Here is a 12,022-nt window from a genome sequence, read left to right as displayed (position 1 = left end):
GCCAGTCCATTCCTGACAACTTTTCTTTTTTTCTCAAAGTTCGTCAAAGACATGAAAGTCTAAGAAAGATTCGAGCTTCTAAATAAATGAACATTCCTAGCCCTCAACAGCAAGAAAAGAAAACCTGATCACTAATTGCAGAGACTCTTCAGTAGAAACTTTGTCTCCATTAGAAAGACAGGACTTATATGCAATATCAGCAGCAACAGTGAAAAAAGGAAAAAAGATCCAAACTCCTACTGTCTCATTTTCCACGTCCACTGAAAAAGTCTTGTACTTTCAAGGGAAGAAGTTTCTAAAGACCCAGCCATGCCATTTCTATTCAGATGTTGTGCATCTATAGAGAACTTTTCCAGAGGTTGCAAAGCTACAGTTAATTGAATGTGATAGTGACAGGCTTGTATCGAGAACCATTTAAATAGGACTCCACATCCACTGATTTTACAAACATGTAACCTCCACAAATTAAATCTAAAAATAGCAATCTACATCACAAAAGACATGCAGAGAAAACCAGTGCTAAAATATGTCTGGTTAAAGTTTTTCCTGAAAAAATATAAAATGAAACAAAAAGAACTTATAAAAAAGTGTTTTCTCTAGGTCTAATGAACTGCACTCCTGTGATCCACAGGAGAAATACAGACAAAAGAGCTTTGGCTGTACTTCTCCTTTAATGACTGTATTGACTGTGCCTACTCCCAGGACCGATCTAGTTTGGGTGATTGTTGGTGCTCCTTGTTCCAGTAATAAGCAAAGTCAGCAGCAAGACTGAACCTTCAATAGGTGACCAAGAATCTAGTAACACTAAGATCCTGCACAACTTTCAAATTCATTAGTTCATGCACTGTGCATCTATTGAATTTAAATCTCCATCTATTCCAGGAGATGCTACAGAGATGTTCACAGAGGACCAGCTACAATCTCAGGTTCATTCTGTCATCAGTGAAACTATACCTGACAGCTGCAGAACAGTAATGACCCTTCACGTAAAAAATCTTGATAAGAAATTCAGACTTTGATTCTACATTCCTGCAACAGTCTTGACCTAAGATAGACATTTGTCCATCAAGACTCAAGATGACACAGATGACAGCTCAAGCAACACACCAAGAATTCTGCTATCAGCAAAAGGCCTAAGATGCTCATCAGAGACATCTGCACCTGCCATCATGTAGGTATATTCCCTTATTTGTGGGTGAGAAACAGTGTCTCCTATACTTGTGAAGAAGTTTCTTCAATCATTCAGTGAGACTATTCAACTAACACAAGTGCAGTAGTAAATAGAAGTAAGCAAATAGAAAATATAGACAACACCGTTGCCTAATAAAGGCGCAGTGTTGTTTTAACTGCATCACTGGTGTACCTCGGATAGCTGGTACCCAGGGTAGATACATTTTTATCAAACCCCCACCCACACTTCTTTATAGTGCATATCACAATTGTCTTCAGCAGTAATCTTTAAATTAGGTGAATACTAACGATGGGCAAAGTAAAATTAATAACAACATAGACTGTCTTTATTAGGGGTGCATATAGAATGCAGCAACAACAAAAATAAAATAGAAATTGTCTACACACTGATTAAAATACAATCCAAAGGTTCAAATAGCAGAGCATGTAGAACACCACTGACAAACCTGAGGATAATAATGGCATGCTAAATAAACTTTTAAAACATTGAAGGTTCTAATAGAGGTGTGTGTGTGTGGTGAAACACAAGGATAATTGCATTGTGTTTTGCAAGCAACAGGCCTACAGGGGACTGAATTATATTTCCATGGTCTTCTAAACAGCTTTGACTTTAAAAAAATGGCTATTCTGACAATATACAGGCCACAAATGGGCAATTGTATACAATACATATTCAATGAAATCATTAACATCCACAATGGAATCATTAACATGGGTGTCAAAATAATAAATGGGAAACAGATTTCATATATGACATATATTTCAAGCAGCTTGACTAGATAGGAAGGTATCATAAGGCACACATTCAGGTACCAAGCAAGTATTATGATGAGAAGAACCTAAATCAGAAGCCCTTACAATCTCCTTCATAGTGCTTACTCAGCTTAGCTACAGCATTTGCGCCCATGTCTTAATTTTTTATTTGTGCCACTGCCTCATTCTGTATAGAATTTACTTGTGTATGAGCTGCTTCCCTCTTTGTAAACTACAGGTCACAGCTAGTGATATGCCTACACATTGGTCAGAATTGTATCCTTTCCAATGCTGCATAATCAAAGCAGAGACCATGGTAGCAAAACTATACAAACACACTGTTGGAAATAGACACAAATTATTTCGCCTGATGAGCAGCACAGTACATGTTTGGCAGTGGCCACCGCAGCACCCACTAAGTTTTGGCAGACTGGGCTGACACCCCACCCTTTCCTTTTGAGGTTTGCTACGTAACTGCTTCAGATTTAAACCTAGCAGCATCTGGCATAGTTAGTGAAACCCAAATCACAATTTGCTTTATGTAAAGCGATATAATAACATGAATGTGTCACTTGTTTAGATGGGATATATGCAGGAGGAAGACAGGCCATGTGGTCTCTTCTAACCAGTAGGAAGTTAGGTGTGAGACCATATATGGAATATGTGCTCACGATACGAAGTTTGGGGCTACCCCAAAGTGGAACCTTGGTGTGGGACTATGGACTGATACTCTATTAACCAATCTTTGGGAGGATGACTAACTTAAGGTATGGCACACTACAGCACAGTCCAAGCACTGCAGTTAACAATTAGGAAATTGGAAAATGTTATGTTTGCCAGAACCTGCACCATTCTTGGAATTGTACTGATAATGTTGAAGCTGTGCTAAGTGAACTAGGTCTTTGGTAAAAGAAGTTACTGGTTAAAGAAGTAAAGCCAAAACTTCTGTGGATCACAGGAGTGCAGTTTGTGACCTGTTGCCAGCTGACAGCGGGCCGAAGTCCATTGTCGGCTGATGTTACTCAGCCGGTCAAGGCTGAGGAAAGATCCCGCTTTATCCACCCCAGAGTCTGGAGCAGCACCTAGCCAGCCTCTCAGCGATCCGCTGAGAGACTGATACAGCTACTCCCTCCCCCTCCACAGCCTAGTGCTCCAGTGAGCGTGGGGGGCAGAGCAGACAGCAGTGACAGTCACTGCTGTCTGCTCAGAACAGCGGTCATGTGATCTCTGAGTTCTTACCCTTAGAGCCAAAGGGGGACAGATGCATCATCAGACCAATGCTGCATACACCTAGGTAGGTATGAATGGAGAAAACAAATTCCTACTTCTCTTTTAAGTGAATCGTCTCATCTGTTTTACTTGCAAAGAGAGTAAGAATGTACACTTACAGTGAATGGGAATGGGGAACAAAGTGGAAATCATCATTTTAACATTCTAGGTAATGAAGAATAAGGAATAAAAGAAAGGAGGATCAGCCAGAATTGAAAAGCAGTGGGTGGTGGCCAGGAGGCAGAGGTTCTGTAGAAAGGGTGGACTGGTGACTTTATGGATTGCCCTTCTGAGCTGCAGGATCCCTATATTAGGGCTTGCAGTAGAACCGAACCATCCTAAGCACTTGGCCTGGACCATGGTGTGTGAGACCTCATGAGGTATACAACAGCCTCCATCCATGCCTTTGGCATCCCGTAACGTGTGTAAAAGAGCTGGTGGAGAGAATCTGCATTCAACACAGTATCTCCCAAAATGTTTCTTTAGTCAGTGCTGGAACAGGTGTCACTGGCATATGATAAGACATTGTCCTTCAGGTTTGAAGCCCGGAGAAGTAATTTCCTCTAGCCATCACACATGAAATCACACATGAAAGCAATATCATCACGTTAATACTTGAAAAAAGAAAATTATAAATTAATTCATAGCATGCAGTTCCCCCATGCTAACATGTTGCTTTTAGGGACAATGCAGGATCTGAATTACTTAAGACCCATTGGCTTCAGCTCTGCAAGTGTTACAGCCCAAAAGTCATAGGCTTTTCATGCCTCCTTCTTAGTTTGTCATTATGCTCTTATATTTGCATAAGGGAAGAGACTAGATCAGTGTGGCTCCTCCCATTCCTGCCCTGGTTTCTCCATTCTCATTTGTTGTCTGCAAGGCTTTTTAATCCTATTACACATCTGGTTCCTGGCAAAGGAACCACCCACCTCCCTCACAGATTAGCAAAGATGGCATATGGCTAATATGAATAATGGATAATGCAAAAGGTAAACATGGTAAAAGTAAAAAATGGAGGTTTTATTTCTGTTTTAAAGGGCTATATGAGATCGCTTTAACAGAATGGCACACATAGTGCAAGTTGTGTAAAGAGGGTTTACAACTTGACTTCATGAAAGTAAGCCTTTGGATGATATTGTTTGTTGCCTATTTGAGCCAATGACACATTATTTAGCCACAGATAAATTGCAAAATCTCTTTTCATGTTTTACATGGGTTTACTTTGGATGCACTGTAACAGTACATATATATACATTATTTGGCTTTGTTCTACATTAACCCTAGACCTACACAGTATGCATGTGTGTTGTGCAGTAAGCAAGTACTGATGTAATTCAGGGATACAGGAAAAGGGGTCACAATAGTTGTATCAGCAATTGGTCCATCACTCCAGGTGATCATTAGGGCCCTGCATTTTCCCACACCACTGTTAGTTTGTAATGCAACAAAGCAGAGATATCTAGCCAAGCCAACCTGTCACTTCAAGCAGCAGGCAATGCACTTTTATACAGTTGCAAGAAAAAGTATGTGAACCCCTTGGGATTACGTGGAGTTTTGCATGAATTGGGCATAAAATGTGCTCTGAACGTCATCTAAGTCACAACAAAAGAAGAGCACAGTCTGCTGAACATAATACTACACAAACATTAGATGTTGCCATGGTTTAATTGCACATAACATGTAAACATTCACAGTGCAGGGAGGAAAAAGTATGTGAACCTTTGGACTTAATAACTGGTTGACCCTCCTTTGGCAGCAATAACCTCAACCAAACGTTTCCTGTAGTTGCAGATCAGACCTGCACAACGATCTGGAGTCATTTTGGACCACTCCTCTTCACAAAACTGTTTCAGTGTAGCAATATTCTTGGGATATCTGGTGTGAATTGCTCTCTTAAGGTCATGCCACAGCATTTCAATCGGGTTGAGGTCAGGACTCTGACTGGGCCACTCCAAAAGGCGTATTCTGTGCTGTTGCAGCCATTGTTTTGTTGAATTACTTGTATGCTTTGTGTCATTGTCCTGTTGCATCACCCATCCTCTGCGGAGCTTCAGTTGGCGGACAGATGGTCGTACGTTTTCCTGCAAAATGTCTTGATAAACTCTGGAATTCATTTTCCCATCAATGACAACAATCCGTTCAGGCCCTGAGGCAGCAAAGCAGCCCCAAACCATGATGCTCCCTCCGCCATGTTTCACAGTGGGGATGAGGTTTTGATGTTGGTGTGCTGTGCCTTTTTTTCTCCACACATAGTGTTGTGTGTTCTTCCCAAACAACTCAATCTTGGTTTCATCTGTCCACAGTATATTTTGCCAGTAGTGCTGTGGAACATCCAGGTGCTCTTTTGCAAACTTCAAATGTGCTGCAATCTTCTTTTTGGACAGCAATGGCTTCCTCCGTGGTGTCCTCCCATGTACTCCATTCTTGTTTAATGTTTTCCTTATTGTAGATGTGTCAACAAAAATGTTAGCATGTGCCAGAGATTTCTGTAGGTCTTTAGCTGACACTCTGGGATTCTTCTTTACCTCATGCAGCATTCTGCGCTGTGCTCTTGCAGTCATTTTTACAGGACGACCACGCCTAGGGAGAGTAGCAACAGTGCTAAACTTTCTCCATTTGTAGACAGTCTGTCTTACCGTGGACACATGAACATCAAGGCTTTTGGAGATACTTTTGTAACCCTTTCCAGCTTCATGCAAGTCAACAATTCTTGATCGTAGGTCTTCTGAGAGCTCTTTTCTGCGAGGCATGGTTCACATCAGACAGTGCTTCTTGAAACCAGTAAACCCAAAACAGGTGTGTGTTTTTTAAGGGCAGGACAGCTGTCAGCAACACGTCCAATATCATCACACTGATTGGAGTCAAGGTTGGCTCACTCCTGGCTCCAATGAGCTCTGGGAGAAGTCATTAAGCTAGGGCCTCACATACTTTTTCCTCCCTGCACTGTGAATGTTTACATGTTATGTGCAATAAACCATGGCAACATCTAATGTTTGTGTAGTATTATGTTCAGCAGACTGTGTTCTTCTATTGTTGTGACTTAGATGACGTTCAGAGCACATTTTATGCCCAATTCATGCAAAACTCCACGTAATCCCAAGGGGTTCACATACTTTTTCTTGCAACTGTAACATAGGGACTAGCATCCTCTTCAGTAGCAAAAGGGCAATTATGCGCACATCATGCCACCTTCCTCAGTCCCTCAGCCTATGTGAGCTAGCAGAAAGGGATGAGAGAGAGCAGCATGTGTTTTACCTGATGAAGAGTTACAGCATTTACTTTTTAGGGTGCAGAGAATGAAGTATATGCATTCCAACATTCTAAGAATGACTGCAGCTGTTCTGAAAGCAGATGGTTGCTTTATTATTATTATTATTATTATTCAGGATTTATATAGTGCCAACAGTTTGCTCAGCGCTTTACAATAAAACGGGAAACAATACAGCTGCAATACAGTTCAATACAACAGGGTTAGGAGGGCCCTGCTCCTTGAAGCTTACAATCTAGGAAGGAGGAGCTAGTGGTACAAAAGGTAGTAACTGTAGGGGATGGACTGGTAGGAGGAGTAGAAGATTCCATTATTAGCTAAGGGCAGGATAGGCTTCCCTGAAAGGATAGGTTTTCAGAGATCGCCTAAAAGTGAACAGAGTAGACGATAGTCTGATAAATTGGGGTAGAGAGTAACAGAGAGTAACCAGTGAGCTAGAGAGCAGGAGGTCATGTGAGGAGCGGAGAGTACGGTTTGGGTGATATTTGGAGACAAAATTGGAGATGTAATTTGGGGCAGAGTTATACATGGCTTTTTATGTTATTGTTAATGTTTTGAATTTTATCCATTGGGCAATGGGAAGCCAGTGGAGGGATTGGCAGAGCGGGGTGGCAGATATGGAACGGTTAGTAAGGTGGATGAGTCTGGCAGCAGCATTCATGATAGACTGAAGAGGGGATAGCCTGCAATGAGGTAGGCCTATGAGGAGGGAGTTACATTAGTCAAGGCGAGATATAACAAGGGAGTGAATAAGTTCCTTAGTATTTTCCAGGGTTAAAAACGACCATATCTTGGAGATGTTGTGGAGGTAAAATCTACATGATTTGGACAGTGATTGGATTTGGGGCTGAAAGGACAGATGGGAGTCTAGGATTACACTTAGTACCCTGACACAAGGTGAGGGACTGTTGGTTGTATTATTGGTCTTGATGGAGAAGTCAGGGGAAGGGGCACGGGCTGGAGGGAATACTAAAAGTTAATTTTTTGAAACATTGAGTTTGAGGAAGTGGAGTGACATCCATGCTGATATGTTGCTTAGTAGGTTAGTAATGCAAGTGGAGACTGAAGGGGTGAGGTGAGGAGCAGAAAGATAGATTTGTGTGTCATCAGCATAGAGATGGTACTTGAAGCCATGGGAGTTTATCAAATGACCAAGGGAGGAGGTGTAGATGGAGAAGAGAAGGGGTCCAAGGACAGAACCTTGAAGGACCCATACAGAAAGAGGAAATGGAGAGGAGGAGACAGAGTTATAGGTAACGCTGAAGGAGTGCTGAGATAGGTAGGAGCAGAACCAGGAGAGAGCAGAGTCTTGCAGGCCAAGAGAGTGGAGTTTTTTGAGGAGTAGGGGATGGTCAACAGTATCAAATGCTGCAGAGAAGTGAAGTAGTATGAGTACGGAGCAGTGCCCATTGGTTTTAGCAGTTAGTAGATCATTCGTGAGTTTTAGTAGGGCAGTTTCAGTGGAGTGTTGTGAGCGAAAGCCAGACTGTAAAGGGTCAAGAAGGTTGTTGTTAGTGAGGTAGGAGCGTAGTAGTTGTGAGGGGACAGGATCTAGGGGGCAGGTAGTGAAACGGGCTTCTGAGAAAACTTTAGTGACCTCTTCAGTAGTAGCAAGGTCAAAAGAGGAAAGTGTTGAGGGAGGTTTAGTATAAGGTATGCTAAGTGGGATGGATGTCTGTGCAGTAGAGATACCCTTATGAATTACATCAATCTTGTTTTTGAAATGATTTGCAATCTCGTAAGCAGTGAGTGAGGTGCTGGGTGAAGGTGAAGGTGGAGAAAGTAGAGAGTTAAAAGCTATTGATGAGAGTGACAAAGTAGGCTTGTTTGGCAGCATGGAGGGAGGAATTGTATGTTAATAAAGCAGATTTATATAGGGTGAAAGCTTGGTGTGATTTGGTTTTACGCCACATCCGCTCCAGCGCACGACTATGTCTTTACTCCCTATTAGGCGCTTGATATGGATATATAAATGTATAAAATATTCCACTGGATATTATACTGTATATTTAAAGTTAGTAATAATTTAAAGTGCGTGCCCATTTGTAGACAAGCCACGTTTTTAAAACAGAAGTGATCAAACCAAATGTCTAACTTAGCAAGCCAGGAACTTAAGAGTTTAGAGTTTCATTAATGAAAATGAAAGTAAGTTCTATTCATTTCAAGAAATAAATATTTAAACCACAGAGCTAATGAGAAAAAAAAGAGTTGTTTCAATGGCATAGTTTTTACTTTAAAAGGCCACCCAGATAATAATTTTCCTATAGCATTCATGCATACATTTTAAGCCATTTAAGGAAAATAATATTTTAAAAAAAATATGTAACATCAAAGTGGCAGCAATATTTAACAAACAGATGATTAACTGTCCAGCAGTTGGAATACGACCAACAATTTTCATTTTGTTCCTCTCTTAACCTTTCAATGGTAGTTAATGTTTGTGCTACAAAACTGTAAATTGCCCAAACTCCTTTTTAGAACAGTCTCTAACACATAATCTACTGTATGTATTGAAATATATTTGTCATAGTGGTATAGTGGAAGCTAAGAGAGTGAGAATGAACCTTAAAAAAATCTCCTGCACTCAAGCCACAAGCTCAAAAATCTTGCAATGTTGTTGTATACCTTTGCTGTAATGTGAAGGCACCATGCAAAAAAGGCACCTTTGTATAGTTTGGTCCCTACTCCTATCTATCTGAGCACCCAAAAAGATACATATACAGTATATTGCAGTAAATAACTTGAGAGCAATCTTATGTTAAAGGTACCCTTATGCCTCCCTCCTTCCCCCGCTCCTTAGATTGATTTGATTGGCTGCAACATTTTACATTTACATGTGAGATCTTTGCTACAGTCCCAGATTTGTTTATGTAACCTACACATGTCTTGCCGATTTTATCCATATCAAAGAACAATGCAGTTTAAGTATCCCATACATCTACAGTGGGGATCGAAAGTTTCGGCACCCCAGCTAAAAATGTGTATTAATGTGCATAAAGAAGCCAAGGAAAGATGGAAAAATCTCCAAAAGGCATCAAATTACAGATTAGACATTCTTATAATATGTCAACAAAAGTTAGATTTTTTTTCCATCATTTACACTCGTGAGATGTTCCCTGTGCCACTGGCTGCAACACAACCCCAAAGCATGATTGATCCAACCCCATGCTTAACAGTTGGACAGAGGTTCTTTTCATTAAATTCTGTGCCCCTTCTTCTCCAAACGTACCTTTGCTCATTCCGGCCAAAAAGTTCAATTTTAACCTCATCGGTCCACAGAACTTGTTTCCAAAATGCATCAGGCTTGTCTATATGTTAATTTGCAAAGTTCAAACGATGATTTTTGTGGTTAGGACGTAGAAGAGGTTTTCTTCTGATGACTCTTCCATGAAGACCATATTTGTACAAGTATCTCTTTATAGTGGAATAGTGTACCACAACTCGAGTGTCTGCCAGATCTTTCTGGAGGGATCGTGCAGTCAAACGTGGGTTTTGAATTGTTTTTCTCACAATCCTGCGAGCTGTTCTGTCTGATATTTTTCTTGGTCTTCCAGATCTTGCTTTAACTTCCACTGTTCCTGATGACTGCCATTTCTTAATTACATTCCGAACAGAGGATATTGACATCTGAAAACGCTTTGCTATCTTCTTATAGCCTTCTCCAGCTTTGTGAGCGTCAACTATTTTCAGTTTCAGTTTTCTAGACAACTGCTTAGAAGAACCCATGGTGCTGATTGTTGGGGCAAGGTCAGATGAGTCTGGGCATTTAAAACCTTTGAGATTGACATCACCTGGTCTTCCCAGACGATGACTGAGAACAATCCATGACACTGGCAGGTCTCAGCTTGGCAAAGGGGGCAGTGCATGCTATAAATTCTGCAGGGTGACCAAACTTTTGCAGACGCCATTTTTTTGTTTTCTGTTATTTTGAAAGTGTAAATGATGGAAAAAAAAACTTTCTTTTGTTGACATATTATAAGAATGTCTAATCTGTAATTTGATGCCTTTTGGAGATTTTTCCATCTTTCCTTGGCTTCTTTATGCACATTAATACAAATTTTTAGCTGGGGTGCCCAAACTTTCGATCCCCACTGTATAGGTAAAATAGCTTTTAGTTTGTTATGCAACTGTCTTCGAACATAATAATACACTCAGATTTCAAACTTTATAAAAAAGGTAAAATTTGTGATGCACTGTAATTTGTGGGCGAGTCTAAAACAACATAACAAATACATATAATTATAGAAGAAGCAGCATTACTTTTGACCTTTGCATAATCATTTGATGTGTACTTTCAAATGTCAAAATTATATAAAGTAAACCTGTAAAGAGAGAATCATGGTGCCTGCCATTGCTAATCTTGTTAGTTACCTAGCTGTCATGCTGACCCATTTGCTTCAATATTTTAAATTACTGACCTAGAAAAAACACGCAAACAAAATAGTTATAGTATATCTAACTTTCCTGATCTGCATACTTGTCTCATGTGAGTGACATATAAACTGTAAAAGCTAGTGGGTTAGGATAACAGCCAGTCAATTATCATTTGCAGAAAGAAGTGAACAATGGCAGCCTCCCCTTCCTAAAATTCCTACAAAGCATAAGAGCACAGTGTCACTAGAGAGTACACTAGTATGTAATCTACTCATGTTAAAATAAGGACCTTACTTGTATTGCTGTTTGTTCCTCTGTTAGTTCTCCAAGTTTTGAGAAGATATGAAGAGTTTTCAGTTGCTCATAGACTTATTCTTGGAGAATTATATCAGCCGTATAGAATGATCATACAACAGCAAAGTCCAAAGCTACGTCAGCTGATTAGTGATTCCCACTACCATGTAATGGTTTACTGCTTAAAAGTAGCATAACTCATTCTTAAGTAAGTGATGAGCACACCCACACTTGTGCTGTTACCTGCTGATGAAATTTATTATATCTCGAGAAGCTTTCAATCTTTTAAATGTCTATAAATTGTTGACTACAATGGTTTATCAATGATTCCATTGGAGTTTAACACATAATACATACATTGGACATTATTACATTGGTACTATTTATGATAAAACTTTCTTGACTATCTTAATCTATCCATTCCTTGGTATTGTAAAAATGCACACCCCTTTTGAACATTGAACTTATTTTTTAGTCAAAGTAATTGCTACCAATAAAATTAAAGATAAAGTCATGTTTAATAACATATGCAAATCATAACTGTGTAGTTACTTTCTGCTGCTAGGTATTGTCATCATTTTCTTAAGATCTGGTGTATCTACTGATTTCCAATTAGTGCTACAAACAACAGTAGTTGTGGCATAAAACTAAAGCAAGCTTACAGTATACTGTTTCCATTGCTTGGATTTGCTTGTTTGTAAGCAGCCTGTGTTTGCTGCCAAATCTCGTCAAGATGGCCAGGGACCCTGTCCCCACATTTTCATATATAGGGTACGCACATACCTGTCTTTAGAAGAAACTATGTCATATTGTGTTCCATTTATTCCAGGTCTGAGGCTCACCTCTCACACAGTATTCACATTGTCCTGACCT

General features: G+C 40.0%; 1 protein-coding gene across 1 annotated transcript in view; it reads right to left on the bottom strand.

Annotated features, from left to right (window-relative positions):
- The window catches only part of LOC149443752 (sodium/nucleoside cotransporter 2-like), a 92,542-nt gene extending 81,260 nt beyond the window's left edge, over positions 1-11,282 (bottom strand). The window contains exon 1 of the mRNA XM_089655273.1: positions 11,150-11,282. The gene's annotated coding sequence lies outside the window, so the exon portion shown is untranslated. The remainder of the gene's footprint in view (positions 1-11,149) is intronic.
- Positions 11,283-12,022: the final 740 nt, after the last annotated feature.

The sequence above is a fragment of the Staurois parvus genome, unplaced genomic scaffold (genome assembly GCF_062004578.1).
Source record: "Staurois parvus isolate SC_StPar_1 unplaced genomic scaffold, SC_StPar_1.0 ptg000832l, whole genome shotgun sequence".
In the NCBI taxonomy this organism is placed as follows: Eukaryota; Metazoa; Chordata; class Amphibia; order Anura; family Ranidae; genus Staurois; species Staurois parvus.
The sequence above is the reverse complement of the archived record's forward strand: the minus strand, read 5'-3'. Positions and strand labels throughout refer to the sequence as shown.